The sequence below is a fragment of the Trichosurus vulpecula genome, chromosome 2 (genome assembly GCF_011100635.1).
Source record: "Trichosurus vulpecula isolate mTriVul1 chromosome 2, mTriVul1.pri, whole genome shotgun sequence".
Classification (NCBI taxonomy): Eukaryota; Metazoa; Chordata; class Mammalia; order Diprotodontia; family Phalangeridae; genus Trichosurus; species Trichosurus vulpecula.
Window position 1 is genome coordinate 261,508,466 of NC_050574.1, and position 24,006 is coordinate 261,532,471.

The 24,006-nt window shown below is 37.1% G+C and overlaps 1 pseudogene; it reads left to right on the forward strand.

Moving 5' to 3' along the window:
* Positions 1-6,256: 6,256 nt before the first annotated feature.
* On the forward strand, positions 6,257-11,486 carry LOC118836960 (annotated as a pseudogene).
* The last annotated feature ends 12,520 nt before the right edge of the window (positions 11,487-24,006 follow it).

Genomic DNA, 24,006 nt, shown 5'->3' on the forward strand with positions numbered 1-24,006 from the left:
TTATGTTTAAAAGTATAATCTCAAATTTGTACGTCATATGGATGGAATATATCCAGCAATAAATATGCAGCTTAGTGGAACCTTTGCAATGCTGTAGAATAATTTGGACAGCTGGTGTTATTGGTTGATCTACAAGGTTTTTGGTGTTCTTATCAATCTGCTCTTTTACACTTAATTTAAATTTAGTATAAATATTCACTGTCAAAAAAATTAAATTGAGGGAGAATGCTTTAACATTTTCTCCCAGAATATAAATTAGAATATTAGCTGATGCACCATAGAGAGGTGAGTTTCAGTTGTTCTAATGTGAACATAGAGTGCAAAAGTAGTGACAATTGTATTATTTTTTCTAGGTTTTAGAGGGCAGTGCTAGAATAGGGGAAAAAAGAGAATCTACTTCTTGCTGCTAGCCTTGTAACACATGCCTTTTTTAGAAAATAGAATATTCATACTTTAAAAAATAAGCATGCTAATATAATTATGTCATATTTGTATAGTAAGATTCTACTTTTCAAAGAACTTTCATGAACATGATCCCGTATTCATTCCTGAATATTAGAAATAATCAAATAACCTAAGCTAGTCTGATTTTCCACTTGCAGAAGAAAGACTGGGCAGTTATTCATGAACTTATAGAGGAGACAATGGTAAAATATTTCTAGCCCTCTTTCTTCCCACCTAACTCCCCAATTTCCATGTCTCTAGCCACAAGACCTCTGATTAACAACTCTGTGATAAGGCATGACTCCCACTGAAAAGCCTCAGTATGGCAAAGTCCGGGATGGAGTTGGCAGTGCCTGTGTCCCTATCTCAGTTGCCTTGAACTGCTTTACCCCAGCCTGGCAGCTAGTCTAACTACTTTTAAAGTGGCTACTTGTATTGGTAGTTAAGGTGGGACTTTTTTACTGTTTTCCCTTTTGGAGCACTGAAGTAATCAAGTGCCTTTGTTTCTTTGATTAAATCCAGGAATCTTTGATGACCTGCTTAAAAACAAGAAAGCCTAGTTCACATAGGTTTGAGTATCATGGTTGTGATGCCGGAAGAAGTGTCACATGGTTTTGAGTCACATGATTGTGATGCCCTTTGAACCTGAACAGGGTATATAAACTCAGAGGTTAGCATTTTTTTGGAGCTCTCACTCACTGGAAGAGTGTCATGTGATTTGACCAGATGAGAGTCTGGAACCCCCGGCTTTGTAAAACTCAGTTGTTGGTGCTTCTCTGGTAACTATGTATATTGTGATTTGGTTAGGCAGAAATGTTGATCTGTTCATACTGTCTCTATAATTTCTGTTTGTATTCTCTCTGAAGTTCAGGGTGCTGGCTTTTTCCCCCTGAGCTAAGTGAATGGTATATGTATGTTTAAATAAGATTGTTAACCCCTTAAAATTACTTACCTTAGAAAAGCAAATCAAAGAACCTGTGCTAGCAGCCCTCCTGTGTGCTAGTGTTACTGGCCTTAAACCGACACAGCAGCTGCAAGTCACGTTGTTGTTACACCACTGGAACTAGAGTAGGAAATAGAAGGTGGGCAAAATCCTCTCCTCCAGAAGTGAGACCCCCCCTTGAAGGAAAGAATCAAGTAGAAGAAAAAAACATACTTATTACACACTGCCCATTGCTATAATGATGTTGATTTTCAGCCTCCTTCCAAACCCTTGATGTACACAAAGGTAAATGGCAATGCCAAAAAGTTACTTAGAGGTGTGATAATACCTTGTAACATGTGGAGACAACACTGTTAATGTGCCAACCTAATGGGTACACATATTTCAGGAGGAACTTTAGAGTCTATACTATATAGATATAATGCTCAGGCATGAAAAATATTTTGGAATGGAGTAAGAAGAAATGAAAATAAAGATGATGTATTTTGTTTTTGGTTTTGTCTATGAGTATTGTAATTAAGCAAATCATACATTTTCTCCTTTCACTTCATTCACTGATGCCTTCACTCATGAGACTAGTGAGAGATCAGGCTATAAGATGAGAAAAGAAGAAAGGTGTTGGGGGCTTCTCCCCACATAATCCATGTGACCCGGATAAACAGGCCTTGGACCTTGGTCTTTACCTTTGCCCTTTTCCATTTTAGATGAAAGGATGGATACTTGTGAGTTCAAAAGGTCAGTACTGTGCTTTACCATTCCAGCATCCCAGAGGATGCTTTCTGGGGCCAGGGCAACATTGAAGTCTTGAGGAGCAGGAGTAACCCTGTGAGTTTTGGGACCCAGCCCAGTGGTCTCTGAAACCAGGACTTATCCACAAGTCAAGCAGCAACTGGATGTGGTCTTTCTGTGACCACTGCTATGTAGGAACTGAGATACCTATTGGACCTTATTCCCCAAGATATCAGAGTAGTTTAGGGGAGAATATGTATGGACGTGGCATATTTAACATTTGTACACTTATTTTTGCTATATTTTTGAAGTAAATTTCCCTTTGTAAAAACTGATTTGAAAAAAAGAACAAAATCTTCATTGAAACTACCAATCATTAAATAGGGACCGTAAAAGATGAGATTGAGGGAATAGAATATTGAATTAATTCACCAATCCAACAAAAAGAAATATGGCATTTATTTTCGTAACCATAGTTTTCAAGCTTCATTCCTGCCTCATGGGGGACTTAATTCTTTATCCTTGTTAATAATTTAATGTTTTTAAAATACTCTTGTGTTGCTGGTGGAGAGCCATTATACTACGTACAATAGCAAAAAATATAATCTCATTCTCTTAGGCTGTTTAAGTGTGCACATGTCCTTTCATCTAATACTTTGAACAGTTCCACATTTTACAAGAGAAGAAAAAAATACAAGTAAATGCCAGTATCTGTTTGGGAAAACATATATTTCTTATATCTTATCTACTACAGGTAAAATATAAAGCCCTTTCACAAAATGGACAATGGAGACTTAGGCAGATCTTAAAAGAATCAGCTGTAGTAGTAATAGCTACTTACAAGTATAGAATATTTTTAAGATTTCTAATGTCCTCCTCATACCAGCCCTGTGATGTGAGTAGTGTGAATATTATTATCCTTGTTTTATAGATGTAAGTGGTTAATAAACTCTCTTAAAATAAAGTATACTTAGCCATTGGGTTAACATTGTAACTTGTAGCCCAGAGTCAGAGTTCTGAGCTCTTGTGGGTTGGGTTCAATATTGAGGAGAAAGATATAAAGCAAATTCAGATGTTTCCAAGGTTTCCCTTGGTTGGGGTAGAGTGAGTCATATAATTATAGTTATTTGAATAATCATAATTATAACTATAATGCATAGATACTAGACTTGTGATATGAGGAATTCTCAGATGAGGCAAGTTCCTTTACCAAAGCAGATCATCGCCTTCTGGGCAACTTAGAGTCTCAGAGAGCTATCTCTGGGTATTAAGAGGTTAATTGACAAATATTATATATGGAGGTAAGGATATCCTGAAACTGACCACTAGATAGTCCCCATCACCTTCTTCCTCCACTCCTGCTGAATTAAGGCAAGGCATGATTCTAATGATCTCCAGGTGAAAGTGGTGGTGGTGAAGGAATAAACATTTATTAATCACCTACATTGTGTCAAACATATTCCTGAGTACTTTGTAAATATTATCTCATTTGATACTCACAACAACACCTGAGAAGTAGGTGCTATTGACACCCACATTTTTACAGGTGAAGAAATAGAGGCAAACAGAGGTCAAATGACTTGCCCAAGGTCATATAGCTAAAAAGTCCTGAGGTCAGATTTGAACTCAGGTTTTTCTGACTCCTGGATGTGTGCCCTATCTACTGTATCATCTAGCTGCCTAAAAAACTAAAGAACATAAAAAGAACTCATCTCCAGGACCAATAAGTCTCCACACTCATGATGCCAACTAGTGACATCCCTGCCTTATGCAATTCTATTCAGAAATGCCGAAGCTAGACCCTTTTCAGTTTCCTTCCTCTTTCTTGATGAGAAAAGCATTCATAAAATGAAATGGACATAGTGAGAGGGTTTCCCCTGTTGTTTTGATAAATGTATTGCAGCATCACTGTGTCCCTATCTCAGTTGCCTTGAACTGCTTTACCCCAGCCTGGCAGCTAGTCTAACTACTTTTAAAGTGGCTACTTGTATTGGTAGTTAAGGTGGGACTTTTTAACTGTTTTCCCTTTTGGAGCAGTGAAGTAATCAAGTGCCTTTATTTCTTTGATTAAGTCCAGAAATCTTTGATGACCTGCTTAAGAAACAAGAAAGCCTAGTTCACATAGGTTTGAGTCTCATGGTTGTGATGCCGGAAGAAGTGTCACATGGTTTTGAGTCACATGATTGTCATCCTGAGTATTTTATTTTATTCCTTTAAAATGTTATTCTGAGGAGGGGTCCATACCTTTTATCAGATTAACAAAGGAGTTCATGACACAGGGAAGATTAAGAACTCTACTATTGGGTATGTAACTGTCACTGCTTATCTGTATCCCTCTAAGAATAAGCTCAGTCCTGATGCAAAGCTCACCCCCTGTGTTGTAGATCATGGCCACCCCCACCATCAGTACAATAATCCAAGGATTCACAATTTCTGATAGCCCAGAAACTTATGGGGGCTTGTCTAGCAACCACTAGCACCTTCACTATTGGCTTCCTACTTATAATTCTTTTATTTATCAATAAAAGCAAAAGGAAGGACTGGGGTGACTCCTATCAGCTCATTTCACCATGAAACTCTTGTATATGCCTACTACAATAATAATACCAAAGATCTATTTATATTGCAACAACTTTAGATGAATATCTAATAATTCAGTATAATTAAAGAAGCAACAAAAATTCAGGAAAGATGAATTTTAACAGAGATTTGGGAACTAGTCTCAATTGCTAAGAAACATACTGTCTTTAACATGAAAGGTGATTAATATAAAGATAAGAAAATTTCATTAGATTTTTCTTTCTTTTTTTTGAAGGGGAAGACAGGTCACTTGGGGGTAAGTAACTTGCCCAAGGTCACACAGCTAGCAAGTGTGTCAAGTGTCTGTGGCTGGATTTGAACTCAGGTCCTCCTGATTCCAGGGTTGGTGCTCTACTCACTGCGCCACCTAGCTGCCCCCATCATGATTTTTCTTAATTACCATATCGACTATCTAAACCTAACGATACATTTTTAGATTTTTATCATAAGTGTTTGTTTTTTTCTCCTGTCATGCCTTTTTAATTTATTATGTTTAATGGGTAAAGGAAAGTAGGCTATTCAAGATGACCAAGGAAACCAGTGATGCTGAAATACATTTATCAAAACAACAGGGGAAAACCCTCTCACTATGTCCATTTCATTTTATGAATGCTTGTCTCTTCAAGAAAGGGGAAGCATCTGTGATATAGTAACAAAGGCACTGAATTTGTAAACATAGAACCTAGTTCTATATGCCAATACTTCCCTTAATAATAATTGTGTGACCCTGGGTAAGTCACTTGACCTCTCTTGGCATCTGTTTCCTCATCTATAAAATGGAATTGGGGGGAGAAAGAGCACAAACTCAATAATCTTTAAGGTTCCTTCTAGCTCCATAAGATATGGTGCTATTTATTATCAGGATCCCAGATGGCATAATGGAGATGGCCAGATTTAAAATAGCCAGAGGTCACGGAGAGGACATTCTATAAGATCATAGATATTTAGCTCTGGAGGAAACCTTAGAAACCCTTGGGTCCAGCCCCCTTATTTTATATACGAGGAAACAGAGGCCAAGAGAGATTCAATGACTACACCAGGGTCACACTGCTAATAAGTATTAGAAAGTTAGGCATGATTTGAGTTCAGATTTTCCTGATTACAAGTTCAGTTCCCTATGCGTTATGCCATCCTCACACAAGTTAGGGGACAGGAAGAACAATAGCATGGAAATAAAGAAAATCTGGGATGTGTTTGTGAAAGAACAACTATTCTAAATTAACTAGTATTTTGAGAAGGAAAGAACATGAGAAAAGTATGGAAAGGTAGGTTGGATACATACTTTGAAAGACTTTGAATGTTAAGATGAGGATGGGAATGCTGATGTAATGTCAGATCTTGTGGAAACCAGATTTCATCCAGTGTAATTTGGCTTCATGGGATATAGATGAATGGAAATAGGTACTATTGAGGGAGTGGGAAGGAAAGGCTAACTGAGGGTTGAGAATGAGTGCCATCTAAGAGCAAAGGAATCCCGAGTATAAGTAAAGCTTGTGTTTTGTGAGTTGGCTGTAGATGCCAGCAAAAACAACAACAGCAACATTGTGATTGGAGTTCCCAATGAATGTCTTCATACCAGGTCATGAAAAAGGAGCTGAACTGGAAGCTGTGAGGTTTTTCATTGTGGATTGTAGATTGATTGTTAAAGCAAAATCTGGTATCCCTGGAATCACATTTTAATATAAAATTATACAGAGGGGGCAAACACAATTACCACCTTAATATTTTAACAATGTTACTTTGCATTTTTCATTCTCTATACTCATGCTTTGTATCAATTTTGCAAAAAGAAAAGTTCTCCCCCAAAGGGAGATTTGGGCTGATTAACATAGAAAGAATTCAATAAATTGTTCTTGAATGGATGACTAAAAAATATTCAACTGTGTTGCAGAGAAAAATCCATTATCCAAGACTGTGCATCAACAACACTATCACCATCAGTGGAAAAGGCAACGTGTACAAAAATTATGCAATGTGAGTATGAGTCACTGAAAATTCATATTGCTTCTGGGACGCAAATTTTTCATATGTGCACATATATAACATAAGTATACATTATACACACATATGCACATATATATGTATACAGCTTTAAATTTGTTAAAAATTAAGCATCAAAACATAGCTATCAAATAGAGTTCACAACCTTTTCTTAGATTTAATGAATTTGTAAAACAATAACAAAAACAAATGAATAAAAAATACCAATCTGTTTTTGTATTGGTTGGGCTTGGTTTGAGTTTTTTTGGTACAACATAGTAAATAATTGACCAAAACAATTGAGTCATGCTGTAGCTGCTGGATAAAATTGGAGTGTGGTACCTTATAATCTAATTATTTCTTAATTTATTACTTGCAAGCTTGAGGCTTCAAATCTGACAATGGGAGATAGACTCAATTGTCTGTTATTTCAAAGACATAATGTGAAGTGCTCATCATAATTCAGTTAAAATTCTGCAACAGTAACTATGCTGGTCTCCTAGTCTGACTAATTGTAATTAACCTTATAAAAATGAGATTTGTACAGTATGTGGAAAATTAAGGATATAAACAACCATTAAAAGAAAAAAAACCTAATGATATTAAAAGAATTGTGTACAACTGCCACAATATACAATCTCCACATAATATAATATATTTTAAATATTATTGTTAATACTACAAAATTATAAACAGCATTACTATGTGTATTTTTGTAAATATCCTAAAATAAATCCTCTTTGCTAATACAATAATTTTAGACTACCGTTTGCAATTGACCTTTGCAAATGGTACAGATTTAGTAAGCTACCGAGGTACACAGGCAGAGTAAAAGCAATAGTGACTTGGCAGCAAATGTAATATTGATGGAGCATTTTTCTTCAATAACATCTATAAGTTTCAGATCATATAAAATTTGGGAACAAAATAGGAGACAGATGCTAGACAATAGCTTCAGTTCTGTTTTGATATACTTTTTCCCCTCTTTCTCTTTCACTATTAGGTGACTATTGCTTTTCCCACCCTCCTTTCTCATTCTTCACATTTTTCCAACTATTCACTTTTCATCTTCAGTAGGAAATAGCATAAAAATGAATGGGAGAGAGAGAGGAGGTAATACTAATAACTGATATGTTTATGAACCACCTGCATGTTCACATATATTCTCTCATTTGTTCCTTAACACATTCCTATGAGGTAACTACTATACACATTATCATCCTCATTTTACAGATAAGAAAATTGAGGTTCAGAGAACTGTGCCTTGTCCATTGTCACTCAGCTAGTACCAGATGCTAGGTCATTTGTACCCAGATCTTTCTGACTCTGTGTTTACCTACCACAACAGTATTCTGCCTTGTGGATAAAGATATTTTCTTTTCACCTCCATTTCTGGCCCAGGATCAAAGATAAATAAAGACTATAATTACAGTTATAAATCACGATTCATGATCTCATCTCTGAGCTCATAGTAATCTGGGTTTATTCTTTGTGGCCTCTAGTATTTATCCAATAATGGCTCAACCCCCATCCAGGTTTTTGTCCCATGGAATCTTTAAATTTGTATCTTATATCCATGCTCTTGATACTGTCCCAATTCTCTCTGTAAGTGATGATGTTTACACAAAAATTAAGCAAAGAAAACATTTATTAAAAATTGGAATAAAAAAAGAAAATGTTAAAAGACTTTTATTTGAACTCCCTCTGCATCAAAATTACTTTCCTAATCCACTGTCCTTCCTTATCAACAAACCTCTAATCCAAATTACTTACATAACATATTAATAACTTAATTATAGGTACATAAATACTTTTTACCAATAATATATTTTATATAGTTCAGAAATATATGTTGCAAACATTTATAAGCTATATCCTATGACAAAGACAGATTTGTAAGTACATAGTAGTTACATAGTAAGTATAGTACATAGTATTTACATTGTAAGTCCAAAGCAATGTAGCACATAGCAATCCCAACTATTTCAGTAACTTGTATGAATTTGGGGCAATTCACTTATACAGTACTGTTCCCCAGATTCTTAACTTTAGAATAACTAGGAAGTAGGTTGCAAAGCATGAATTAAATTATTTCTATGAACCATAGAAAATATAATTGTAGCTCTAATTCTTGATAATATTTCCATCATTTCACTATCCTTCATCTGTATAGTATCTCAAAAGCTGCCCTACATTGAAGGGAGAAGGTTCTGAATGTTCAAGTGGCAGCTTACTACACAGATGAACAATTGAAACCCAGGCTTAGTACCCAATCATCACTTCTTGCATTCCTTCTCCCGTATTTGCCCTTCTTAGAGAAAGAAATCTGTTAGGATCTTATTTGTTTTCACCTGAAGAGTGAGAGAAATACCTAGAGAAACCCAGAGCAAAAATAAATTAGAGGGGTTAGAAGACATGGAGGTATGTAGGTGCTCTTTTGAGGGAGGGAGTGGGCAATAGTTAATAGTTGATCTCAAAGCCAAAACTTCTGCATTCAAATCTTACCCCTGAAACTCAGTCTCTGTGCTGTATTTGTAAAGGAAAGTTTTTTAGCTTGTTTTCTTCTTTCTCCTATTTGCTCCCTATATTATTAGTACCTAGCCTGTGTTTAATTTTAAGCAGATCCCAGGCGTGGTATGTTTGCAAAAAAATTACCATTTTCATTTTCAGAAATTGAAAAGCTACCTGTTTTTGAATTACAATTTAAATATTTTTTTTAAAAATTATCATTTGTTCAGACTTCCCTTTATCCAAACCAAAACTGTAGTATAAATACTCAACCCAACCAAATTTGTGATGTAACCAGATCTGTAATGAAGCATCTTCCCCCCAAAGTGTAGGAATTTGTGTAAGGCTATAGCTATTGTCTTCTTTTCCTCTTGGCCCTTCTGTGAAGACTTTCAGGCCACAGATCAGAGATAGTGTGTGTGCTAAAATGAAGGTGGAATCTCATGGGATATAATTGCAAAAAAAAACCAAAAACATTTATTATTAAAATGTATTGTGTTGATGTTTCTATGTAAGATAAAGGCATTAAAGATAGAAAATAACTTCCATGCTTATTTAATGCCTATCATGCATATATTTATATGAGTATTCGAGAATGTTGTGTTTGTGTTTGTGAATGTATATTTCAAAAGCTTGTACCTAGCCTGAGTGTGCTTGTTCACAATGATATCTTTTATTTCTATGCTTCTAAAGAAATGTGATTCACCATTCAGTATCTCAAGGATAGTTTAATATATTGATCTTTTTTCTTTCAAACTCTCTCCCAGATGCACAATGAGTGACCTAGTAATAAATATATTTTGATGTCAAATTGGTTTCCATAGCAACATATTAAGATGTCATTCTTAGAGATGATGTGGTATACAAATGTGAAGAGTTGAAGGCTACTTAAAATATGACAATTGTAAATGGATAGGGGAAAATGAAAACATGTGAAGTGCAAAGTAATTTAAATATATTATCAAAAGTTGATCTTTGATAAAATGACTCTTTTAAACCTTGTATCTTGTGCTATAACAGCATGTCAATGAGATATAGATTTAGGAGCTCACCTGGTAAAACTGAAATGGAAGCATTCATCTTACTACATTGGTAGTCATCATTGAATTAAATTTCTATTGCTTTCTTCTCTCTATAATCCCCATTTCTTGAGATATGTGTGTGTGTATCAGATAGAAAGAAAGACAGAGATAGATATATGTGTATAAACATATATATACACACATATATACTACAAACATACTATGTACATATACACACATATATATGTATGCATGTATGTATGTATATCCTAGTAACAGCAAAACGACCATGTGTGCTGTGTTTGAGAGAATTTGTGTGCTCTAACATGGTAAGAAAATATTGTGGTAGATCTGGATGATGAGTATGCAGACACAGATTTCCCCACTACACTTGCCTGGAGCAAAATTGATTGCCCTACCATGGTGGCCCAGACTACATTGACCATGAATGTTACCAGCATCAGCAAGCTAACACAGATCCTTTCCTACTTGTGCTCAGAACAAGAAGCTGAAGAAAAAAATTCAAAGGAAAACTGGATGAGAATAAATCATGAACATTTTTGAAGACATTATATTTTTGAAGACATTGTTGGTTATGTACCATCAACAACTAAGGTTCCAATGGAAAAATACAGAGAGTGATATCGTGAATGGAAGCAAGATTGGGACCAGGACTGAGACTGGTAGCAAGAAAGAGAACTGGAAAAGGAGTGGGATCAAGAAAAAGAGTAGGATTGAGAAAGAGAAGGAAAGAAGAAGTAACATAGCTATTTTGAGCAGCCTAAAATGGATGACTAGCCCATCAACATTGACAAAGTGCCAGATCTGCTAAGGAGTTGATAAAATCCATCAATGAAAAGTTTTCTGGTTCTGCTGGTTGAGAGGGTGGTGAATCACTGAAGAAACCAGAAGTGGCAGCTATGAGATTTCTTTGGAATGTCCAACAGTTATATACATTATTATCCACCAGTGATGGATGACATGGCTGTGAACAGTGATAAGGAGGTGGATTATAGCAAAATGAACCAGGGTAACAAGCGGGGACCATTGGGTCCATGGGACTTTGATACCCAGGAAGAGTATAGCAAGTATATGAACAACAAAGAGGCTTTGCCTAAAGCTGGATTCCAGTGTGACATCAAGATATCAGAAAGTCAGAAAACCAGGCACTTCAAAGAAACAAATGACAAGACAGATCTTGATTGACAGTGGGAAAAAATATTGAGAAAAGAAAGAAAATGGAGGCTGATTGGGTTGAGGTCAAAAGACCAAAATATTAGTGCAGCACTCTGATTCCTGGAAGATTTGGATACTTCTCAACTTCCTTTCTTTCTCCTTGCACGTCCCTTAGAGAAGTTGTTCTTGTGTATGCATGTAAGAAATTGCATTGTTTTGACTATTAATACACACATACCATAAAGCAGGAGCATGGTAGAATTTGTGGGGGGATATCAAAAAGGAAAAGGCAAAAGATATATTATCATATGACCACCTAGAAAGAAGTGTGGAATAGATGAAAAGCTCAAGAAAGATCACAAACCTGATAGGGAAACATGGCATAGTTGTGACAAGAATTTCAACTACCTGGACGTCATCATCATCATCATAATCATCATCATCACCACCACCACCATCATCATCACCTTCATGATCACCATTATACAATATGAGAGATAGAAAGCAACTAAATTGACAGCAACTCATGCACAAAAGGAATGCCTACTATAACATACCCCCAAAGCAAGGTTTTTAACACCTCTACTTAAAGACCTCTGAGAGGGTTCCCAGCCCACTCCTTTTCATCCCACTTTTGGACAGCTCTAATTATTAGGAAGGTTGTTTTGTTTTTGTCTGACATTAACCTTAAATTTGTCTTTTGAGATTTCTACCCATTTCTGCTGGCACAACCCTTTGGTACAAACAAAATGTCTGATCCCTCTCCCCCATGACGGCTTTTAAATCACTTGAAGACAGCTGAAATATATCTCTTGAATTTTTTCTGCTCCAGTATAAATATGTTTCTTTTATCAGTCATCATGTCATGGACTCAAGTATCTTTGTCATCCTGGTTTCTTTCCTTTGGAAACTTTTTAGTTTGTCAGTGTCCTTCTTAAACTGCCATGTCCAGAATAGAGCACAATACTCTAGATGAAGTCTAAGGACAGCTGAGTACAGTGGGACTATCACCTTCCTATTCCTGGAAGTTAGTACTCTCATAAAGGAGCCCAGGAGTATATTAGCTTATTTGGCTACCATATTGCTAACTCATTCATATTGAGTTTACAAATCAGTAAAACTTTCCAGTCTTTTCATCAGAACAATCATATTCTAACCACGAATCTTTCATCTTATACTTGTTTCTTCATGGTAGTTGCCTTTTTCCTGGCTTTTTAAGTGGATCTCTGCTTTTGGGTCCAAGGGAGCTCAGTCCCAAACTTCTTGTGTTGGGAGCTCGGGGCCTGGTTACTGCCTTTGTGTACTGTGGCCTCTGGTTTTGTCAGCTAGAAGCTATATACTGCTGTAGTTCCCCTGAAGGTGGCTTATATGTGCCAAGGATCAAAGTGAAGTCTTTCTGAGTTTCCTGGGAGGGGACCACTGCGTGGGGTATGGGGGAGGGGTGTTCTAGCTGCTGGAAGTCTCTTCTTCCCCTAGGGTGGCACTATATAGCACAGGTGGTCTCAGCTGTAGGTCTGTGCTGGTGTCTGCCAATTCCCATGGCTGTGCAAAGGCACCTGGGGTCCTGGTGATGTCACAAACTGGTCTGCTAAGGTGGGGCTTGCTGGGATGCCTCCCTTCCTACACTGGTCTCCTTCATCACTGCAAGAGGGGCCCACAGCCTCCTGAGTTAAAAGACTTTTGAACCCCCACTTCTGGCTCCTCTATTCCAAGGTTTCTTCTAGGGCAGTATTCTCTGGGTTTATTCAAGGGAGGGATGAGAGCTCTTAAGAGTTTACTGAGTCATCATGGCTCCTGGAAGTTCAAGAATGTAAGTTTCAAACCTTTAGAATGTGTGCTGATAGCTCCAAGGGTAGCTTCCGCTGTCACTGCAGGCTCTATACTTCTGTCTCAGCTAGCTCCAACAGACTCCCATCCTGTGCCAAGAGGCCTGGGGATTGCCACCACAGCCAGGGTAGACTGGGCCTGCTCCCATTCAGGTATGGTGCTCCGGGGTGGTTCCACATGCCCAGTACTCTACTGGTCCAGTACAACAGATCCCTCTCCCTCTGGACTCTCCTGGCTTGGAAACCTGCCAGACTCTGTCTCCTAGCAGTTTTGCCTCTCTCAAAATTGATCGCATTCACTTCTCAAGAGGTAACTGAAATAGTTTGAGAGAGTTCAGATATGTCCCTGTTTTCACTGTGCCATCTTGGCTCTGCCCCCATCTTATACTTGTCAAGTATAAATTTTGTATTCAAGTGTAAAATTTCACATTTTCCTCCACTGAATTTCAACTTATTAGATCCAGCCTAATTCTCTAGACTATTGAGATCCTTTCTGATCTTAAAATTCAAATCTTTTCTCTTAGCTAGACTTCCTACCTTCATGTCATATGCAAATTTAGGGGCATACCATCTATATCTTTATAAAAGTTATTGAATAAAAATGTTAAAAGACACAGTACGAAACAGAGATACCTATAATACACTACTAGGGACCAGCTACATTGACATTGAACCTTAACATTTATTAGACTTTGTGTCTAGTCACATTGACAGTTTAATCAATTGATGTAATCATCTAATCAATATATTTTGATTATATATCTTTTCCACAAGAATAGGATGAGATATTTTATCAAAAGCCATGATAAAATCTAGATAAACTATATCTAAAGCATTCCCATGATCATCTACTAGTTTAATACTAACTTTTATGTAACGCTTTAAGATTTGTAAGGTGTTTTACATATGTTAAGTCATTTGGTAATAGATAATATTCAGCTGGAGCTACATCTATTTCTCTGTGTTTCTTGGTCTCCGTCTCTATTTCTTTCACCCCTTCTCCCTCCCTCTTTCTTCCAAGAGCATAGTAACTTATTTTTTTAATACATGCAAGAAGTTTTATTTTTTTTTCCAAAAGGTGGAATTAGAAGCAAGGGGAACTGATATTTCAGACCTGATATTGATCAAGGAGGAAGATAATTATGATGAAATAGAAATTATGTGAGCTCTGGGGGGAAGTGATCACTCCATATTTGAATTACTAATGGAGAAGAATCAGGTATAATATGACACACCCCTCAAAGTTCATGGAATGAATAGATAGGAACTTATGGGCTAAAATTTTAGGACACATCAGTTAAATAAAGATAGGAAGCTCTCAAAGATGAAATTCTAATGAAACTTCTAATAAGGTAGAAAGATCAATGAAGACTTCAAGGAAAATGTGCTACCTGAGCTCAATCATAAAGGATGAAGAAGATTCTGAGAGACAGAGAGGATGAGGAATACACTGCAGACATAGGGAATGAATGGGGACAAGAAATATATAGTCTGAGTAAAATCTTGAGATTATGAATGGTGGTAATATGAATCAAAAATCCCTGGAAATATAGATAAGAGTCAGATTGTAGAAGATATTTACTGTCATCCTATAGAGTCCGTATTTCATCGTATTGATTTCTGAAGGTTTTCAAAAGTGGGGCTAAAATGATGAGGGGTCTTAGTAATTTGGCAGTTGTGTGCCAAATTTGCCTGTGTGTGGTGAACAGATTAGAAAAGGGAGAGACTAGAAACAGGGAGTGCAATTAGAAGGCTAACTAAGTAGTTCTAGTGAGTTATGGTAACTGTGTGAGTGGAAAGAATTAACAAGATGAAAACTAAATGGGTATTGGGAATGAGAGTGAAAGATGACTCAGAAATATCTTTATCAAGAAAATCCCCAATAGGGTCACGAAATGTCAGACACAACTGAAATGACTGAACAACAACAATATATTTAATCTGTTCCAGTACGGTAGGTAACGTTAGAGGTTGAAAGTGAGTGGAGTAGAATAGGGTTAAAGGCCTAAGGAAAACAAAACATAACCAAAAATTGAAAACATCCATTGTAGGTAATGTATTAACAAGCCAAAATGATGAATAAAAGGATATTTTATCAGTAGTAACGACTCTGTTGAAGTCATGTAACCTTTATATAGAAATGTACCCAATAACGAAAGTTTTGTGACATTTTCCAGCATCAGTCAGGAGCCAAGAAGCAGATCCATGAAGTGTACATCACAGAATTTATCCAAAATAGGAAGCAGGTACATTGAGAATGATAAAAGTATAAGGGTAGAAACAGTTCTAGAACATTAGTAAGGTCATCTTTTTTCCCTATCTTCCCCCACTTAACTGTATTTTATTTTTCTCCTATAATGTATAAAGATAGATTTTGGCATTCATTTTTATAAGATTTTGAATTCTAAATTTTTCTCCTTTCCTCTTCTTCCCCCCCACTTCCCCAAGACAGCAAGCAATCTGATATAGGTTGTACATGTGCAGCCATGTTAAACAAATTTCCACATTAGTCATGAAAGGAGAATGAGAGCAAAAGGGAAAAAACCACGAGAAAGAAAAAAAAATGAAGATAGTATTCTTCAATCTGCATTCGGACCCCATAGTTCTTTCTCCGGGTGTGGATAGCATTTTCCAATGGGACTCTTTTGAAATTGTCTTGCATCATTGTATTTCTGAGAAGAGCTAAGTCTATCATACAGTAAGGGCATCTTAGTTAGTTCATCCTGGTCATACAGTCAAGTAAAACCAAAAGAGGTCTAATGACCTGAGCCAATGAGCCAAAAATGAAGAAGAAGAATGAGGTTGATAAGTGTTTAGTACGAGAGAGAGGTAGAAGTTAGGGACAACCTACAAACATTAATTATTAACTTTTATGTGTAATCATTATTCCATATCCAATGAGTAGACACTAGGAGGAAAGTAATTGAATCCATATAGACATTTTAGGACATATGAAATTAGTAAACAAAGCTATAATAACTAAAATGAAGGGACACTTGAACATTATCCTCTTGAGAAAGAAAAAAAATGGGGAATGGGGATTGACAGATTTGGCTACATCATGTGAATCAAAGTAACATGGTATCGTCTCATTGCACCTCATGGGACACTATTTATGTTACCACCATGAAGATAATTGAAATATATGAGGTAATGTTCTTTTCAAAGTGTTATGAATTAATGGAATTCTATGAACTTGACGAGATCCTGAAAATCAAGTCAACACACACATTGTTGCTGAATGACTACAATGTAAAAGTGGGTACAAGGAAAGATTATGAAAACCCAAGGTTAGCATCAAAAATGAAGGCAACTAAAGATCTATAAATTAGTAAGAAACTTGCCAACCTATGCATCTTAAATACTTTCATTAAGATCACAAAATGGTAATTGTGGGGATCACTAAATAACATGTAAATAACCATATTGATATTCAGACTAATTACTAATAGCTAGTTATAGATTTAGCGGTGATTTTAGAATGAGCCATATTTATTTTTTTGTCAGATCAACTGTTTGGAGCAAAAGTCAAAGAAAAAATTAAAAGAAAGGATAAAGATGAGAAACTTTAGCAGATGATAAAGTTAATTCCAAATCAAACATTTTGCAGAAACTAGTAATTTTTAAATAGAAAATGGGAAATAAAAACATTGATGCTGATTACTACTATTCCTTTTATTTTTTTTTAATTTATGGGATAAAACAAGTATTTTCATAATAGTATAATGACAAAAGATGATTGCACATGAAACTGCAAATCTATTATGTACAACTAGCTATTCTTTTAAAATATATAATAAAATTATCATATAAATTTTCCCCTCCCCTGCCCTAGAGATGGCTACTGTTAGACATGAATATATACATATATATGTATATATACACAAATATACATATGCGTGTATGTGTGCTTATATATAGATATTGTGAGTGTGTGTTTTTGTGTGTGTATAATCATTCTATAGGTACTTCTAGGTTTCTGTGGATGCAGACAGTGTCTTCATATGTCCATCATAGTTAATGTGGGTATTTATAATAGCAAAAAGGCCTTATTTGCTCAAAGGCACTCTTAAATCAATATTGCTATCACTATATGCAATGTTCTCTTAGTTCTACTCATTTTGTTCTTCATTATTTTGTTCAAATCTCTCCATGTTTTTCTTTTTTAAATCATTTTTTATTTAATTAATATTTTTACTTTTCAGCATTAATTTTCTCAGGAGTTTGAATTACAAATTTTCTCCCCACTTCTACCCTCCCCCCCACTCCAAGATGGCATATATTCTGATTGCCTCATTCTCCAGTAAGAACTCCCTTCTGTCACCCCTTTCACCATCCCATCCCCTTTTCCCTTAATTTTTGTAGGGCAAGATAGATTTTTATGCCCCATTGCCTGTATATCTTATTTCCTAGTTGCATACAAAAACTTTTTTTTTGAACATCTGCATTTAAAACTTTGAGTTCCAAATTCTCTCCCCTCTTCCCTCCAAACCCAACCTCATTAAGAAAGTAAGCAATTCAACACAGGTCACATATGTATTATTATGCAAAACCCTTCCACAATACTCATGTTGTGAAATACTAACTATATTTTGCTCCTTCCTATCCTATACCCCTTTATCCAATTTTCTCCCTTGACCCTGTCCCTTTTTGAAAGTGCTTGCTTTTGATTACTTCCTCCTCTATCTGCCCTCCCTTCTATCATCCCCCCTTTTTTATCTCCTTACTCCTTCTTTACTGTGGGGTAAGATACCCAATTGAGTGTGTATGTTATTCCTTCCTCAGTTCAAATCCAATGAAAGCAATATTCATTCATTCCCCCTCACCTGCCTCCTCTTCCCTCCCAACAGAACTGCTTTTTTCTTGCCAATTTTATGTGAGATAATTTACCACATGCTATCTCTCACTTTCTCCCTCTCTCAATATATTTCTCTTTCATCCCTTATTTGATTTTATTTTTATAGATATCATCCCTTCATATTCAACTCACCCTGTGCCCTCTGTCTCTCTATATATGTATATTCCCTTCAGCTCTCCTAATAGTGAGGCCTCATGAATTATACACATCATCTTTCCATGTGGGAATGTAAACAAAACAGTTCAACTTTAGTAAGTCCCTTGAGATTTCTCTTTCTTGTTTATCTTTTCATGCTTCTCTTGATTCTTGTGTTTAACAGTTAAAATTTTCTATTCAGCTCTGGTCTTTTCACTGAGAAAGCTTGAAAGTCCTCTATTTTATTGAAAATCCATATTTTGCCTTGGAGCATGATACTCAGTTTTGCTGAGTAGGTGATTCTTGGTTTTAATCCTAGCTCCATTGACCTCCGGAATATCATATTCCAAGCTCTTCAATCCCTTAATGTAGAAGCTGCTAGATGTTGTATTATCCTGATTGTGTTTCCACAATACTCAAATTGTTTCTTTCTGGCTGCTTGCAGTATTTTCTCCTTGATCTGGGAGCTCTGGAATTTGGCAACAATATTCCTAGGAGTTTTCTTTTTGGGATCTATTTGAGGAGGTGATCTGTGGATTCTTTCAATTTCTATTTCACCCTCTGGCTCTAGAATATCAGGGGAATTCTCCTTGATAATTTCTTGAAAGATAATATCTAGGCTCTGTTTTTGATCATGGCTTTCAGGTAGTCCAATACTTTTTAAACTATCTCTCCTGGATCTATTTTCCAGGTCAGTGGTTTTTCCAATGAGATGTTTCACATTGTCTTCCACTTTTTCATTCCTTTGGGTCTGTTTTATAATATCTTGATTTCTCCTGAAATCACTAGCTTCCACTTGCTCCAATCTAATTTTTAAGGTAGTAATTTCCTCAGTGGTCTTTTGGACCTCCTTTTCCATTTGGCTATTTCTGCCTTTCAAGGTATTCTTCTCCTCATTGGCTTTTTGGAGCTCTTTTGCCATTTGAGTTAGTCTACTTTATAAGTTGGTATTTTCTTCAGTATTTTGTTAGATCTCCTTTAGCGAGTCATTGACTTGCTTTTCATGGTTTTCTTGCATCCTTCTCATTTCTCTTCCCAATTTTTCCTCTACTTCTCTAACTTGCTTTTCCAAATCCTTTGTGAGCTCTTCCATGGCCTGAGACCAGTTCATGTTTTTCTTGGAGATTTTTGGTGTAGGCTCTTGCACTTTGTTGACTTCTTCAGGCCATATGTTTTGGTCTTCTTTGTCACCAAAGAACAACTCCAAAGTCTGAGTCTGAATCTGAGTCCATTTTTGCTGCCTGGCCATGTTCCCAGCCAACTACTTGACCCTTGCATTTTTCATCAGTGTATGACTGCTTATAGAGTAGAGAGTACATTGTTCCAAGCTTTAGGGGCTGCAATGTTATTTTTAGAGCTATTTCTATACAGCCAGCTCTGCCACACCAGCACTCCTCCTTCCCCAAGAACCACCAACCTAGACTGCAACTCAGGTCTTAAGCAGGCTCTGCATTCCCGCTCTGATCTGCCACTTAATTCTTCCCACCAAGTGGGCCTGGGGCCAGAAGCAACTGCCACTGTAGTTCTGCAGTTGCACCACCTGTGCTGCCCCCAGGGTGGTGGCCAAACTGTGAACTCCTTTCACTCTGTCCCAGCAGCTTTTCCCACTAAGCTTCTCTGCTGTCTTTGGTGTTTTTTGGTTTAGATGTCTGGTAACTGCCACAGCTCACTGATTCAGGGTGCTAGGACCTGTTCTGCCCAGCTCTCAGTCTGGTTGATCCGTACATGGCTCAAGCTGGGCTCTGCTCCACTCTGCTCCCAGCTCAGTGTGATAGACCTTACCCAGAGACCGTCCAGGCTGTCCTGGGCTGGAGCCCTGCTTCTCTCTGCTATTTTGTGGGTTCTGCAATTCTAGAATTTTTCAGAGCCATTTTACAGGTGTTTGGAGGGTCTTGGGGGAGAGCCCTAGGCAAGTCCCTGCTTTCCAGCCACCATCTTGGCTCTGCCCACCCCTATGTTTTTCTAAGATCATTGAGCTTATCATTTCTTATACCACAGTAGTATTCCATCACAATCATATACCACAACTAGTTCAGCCATTCATTCCCTAATTGATGGACATCCCTGCACTGTCCCATTCTTTGCCACCACAGAAATAGCTGCTATAAATATTTTAGAACACACAGGTCTTTTTCTTTTCTCCCTAATCATTTTTGAAAATAGGCTAGTAGTGGTATGGCTTGGTCAAAGGGCAAGTGTAGCCCATTGACTCAATCTAAACTTCCCAGAACAAATCATGTTAATAAAAGGATTTGTTCTATAAAATTTAGACTCAGTTAAAAAGCCACCCCTAAGGACCTAGAAGGTTAAATGTGACCTCCAGGCCACAGGTTCCTCACCCCTGAATACGCACTTTAATAATCCTTTCAGTATAATTTCAGATGGCTCTCCAAAATGTTTAGATCAGTTCACAATCCCACCAACAATGAATTAGTGTCCCAATTGTTCCACATTCCCTCCAACATGTTGCTTAATGACTACAGTGTAAAAGCAGGTACAGGAAAAGATGAAAACCACAGGTTAGCTCAAAAATTTACCTTACACTATTTTTTTTAAGTTGCGATATATAAACAACTCACTTCCACATAGTACCTTCTTGTAAAAAAAAAAAAACAACAGTTAAGTAAAATCACTTAAAGTTATTATCATTAAATACATATTACTCTATATTTGTAGCATAATCTTTATTAATATTTTAAGTTATCGGGAGCGGAGCCAAGATGGAAGCTGAAAAGCAGGGACTAGCATGAGCTCCCAGCCAAGTCCCTCCAAAAACCTATAAAAAATGGGGCTCTGGACCAATTCTAGAAATGCAGAACCTACAAAAGAGCAGAGGGAAGCAGGGCTCCAGCCCAGGACAGCCTGGGTGGCCTCTGGGTGAGGTCTATCCTGCCCGGAGCTGGGAGCGGAGCGGAGCGGAGAAGAGCCCAGTGTGGGCAGCGCGGACCAACCAGACCAGGAGCCTGGCGGAGCGTGCCCTAGTGCCCTGAATCAGTGAGCTCCAGCAGTTACCAGACTTCTCAACCCACAAACACCAAAGACAACAGAGATGGTTATTGGGAGAAGCTGTGGGAGTGGAAGGAGTTTGCAGTTCGGCTACCACCCCGGGGGCAGTGGAGGCGGGACAGCTACAGAACTATAGCTATAGTTGCTTCGGGCCCCAGGCCCACCTGGTGGGAGGAATTAAGTGGCAGATCAGAGCAGGAGTGCAGAGCCTGCTTAAGATCTGAGTTGCATTCCGGGTTGGTGGTTCTTGGGGAAGGAGAAGTGCTGGTGTGGCAGGGCTGGTGCATGCCCCCAAGGTTGAAACATAGAACTCTTTAGTCTACAGGCAGTCATACCCCACTGAAAAACTCAAGGGTCAAGTTAATTGGTTGGGAATATGGCCAGGCAGCGAAAATGCACCCACATTCAGTCTTAGACTTTGGAATCTTACTGTAGTGACAAAGAAGACCAAAACATATGGCTTGAAGAAGTCAACAAATTGCAAAAGCCTACACCAAAAACCTCCAAGAAAAACATGAACTGGTTTCAGGCCATGGAAGAGCTCACAAAGGATTTGGAAAAGTAAGTTAGAGAAGTAGAGGAAAAATTGGGAAGAGAAATGAGAAGGATGCAAGAAAACCATGAAAAGCAAGTCAATGACTTGCTAAAGGAGACCCAAAAAAAAAAGGCTGAAAAATACACTGAAGAAACCAACTCCTTAAAAAATAGACTAACTCAATTGGCAAAAAGCTCCAAAAAGCCAATGAGGAGAAGAATGCCTTGAAGGACAGAATTAGTCAAATGGAAAAGGAGGTCCAAAAGACCACGGAAGAAATACTAACTTAAAAATGAGATTGGAGCAAGTAGAATCTACTGACTTTATGAGAAATCAAGATATTATAAAACAGAACCAAAGGAATGAAAAAAATGGAAGACAATGTAAAATATCCCATTGGAAAAACCACTGCCCTGGAAAATAGATCCAGGAGAGATAATTTAAAAATTATTGGACTACCTGAAAGTCATGATCAAAATAAGAGCCTAGATACCATCTTTCAAGAAATCATCGAGGAGAACTGTCCTGATATTCTAGAGCCACAGGGCAAAATAGAAATTGAAAGAATCCACTGATTGCCTCCTCAAATAGATCCCAAAAAGAAATCCCCAAGAATATTGTCGCCAAATTCCAGAGCTCCCAGATTAAGAAGAAAATACTGTAAGCAGCCAGAAAGAAACAATTTGAGTACTGTGGAAACACAATCAGAATAACCTAAGATCTGGCAGTTTCTGCATTAAGAGATTGAAGGGCTTGGAATACGATATTCCGGAGGTCAATGGAGCTAGGATTAAAACCAAAAATTACCTACCAGCAAAACTGAGTATCACATTTCAAGGCAAAATATGGATTTTCAATAAAATAGAGGACTTTCAAGCTTTCTCAGTGAAAAGACCAGAGCTGAATAGAAAATTTGACTTCCAAACACAAGAATCAAGAGAAGTATGAAAAGGTAATCAAGAAAAAGAAATTGCAAGGGAGTTACTAAAGTTTAACTGTTTTGTTTACATTCCTATATGGAAAGATGATGTGTATGATTCATGAGACCTCAGCATTAGGGCAGTTGAAGGGAATATTCATATATGTATGTATATATATATATATATATATATATATATATATATATATATATGTTTATGTGTATATATATATGTTTATATATATGTTTATGTATATATATGCATATGTGAGTGTGTATGTATGTATATATGTATGTGTGTGTGTGTATATATATATATATATATATATATATATACAGAGCGAGAGAGAGAGAGAGAGAGAGAGAGAGAGAGAGAGAGAGAGGGAGAGAGAGAGAGCGGGCACAGTATGAGGTGAAGAGGAAGGGAAGATATTTAAAAGAAAGAAAATAAAATTATATAATGAGAGAGGAATATATTGAGAGAGGGAGAAAAGGCAAGATAGAATGGGGTAAAGTATCTCACATAAAAGTAGCAAGAAAAAGCAGTTCTGTAGGAAGGGAAGAGAAGTCAGGTAAGGGGGAATGAGTGAATCTTGCTCTCATCAGATTTGACCTGAGGAGGGAATACCATACGTACTCAATTGGGTAACTTACCCCACAGGAAAAAAGGAGGAAGAAGAAGATTTTAAAAAAGGGGTGATGATAGAAGGGAGGGCACATGGGGGTGGAGGTAATCAAAAACAAACACTTTCGAAAGATGACAGGGTCAAGGGAGAAAATTCAATAAAGGGGGATAAGTTAGGAAGGAGCAAAATATAGTGAGTCTTTCATAACATGAGTATTGTGGAAGGGTTATACATAATGATATGCATGTGGCCTATGTTGAATTGCTTGACTTCTTAGGGAGGGTGGGTGGGAAGCGAAGAGGGGAGAGAATTTGGAACTCAAAGTTTTAAAAACTGAAGTTCAAAAACAAAAATAAAAAGTTTTTGCATGCAACTAGAAAATAAGATACACAGGCAATGGGGTGTAGAAATTTATCTTGCCCTACAAGAAAGAAAGGGAAAAGGGGATGGGAGGGGAGTGGGGTGACAGAAAGGAGGGCTGACTGTGGAACAGGGCAACCAGAATATACGCCATCTTGGAGCGGGGAGGGGAGGGTAGAAATGGGGAGAAAATTTGTAATTCAAACTCTTGTGAAAATCAATGCTGAAAACTAAATATATTAAATTTAAAAAATGTGGGAAAATATTTTAGGTTCTCATTTTCTCTTTTTTTCTTAGTAGTATTTTATTTTTCCCAATTATATGTAAAGATAGTTTTCAACATTCATTTTTTGTAAAAT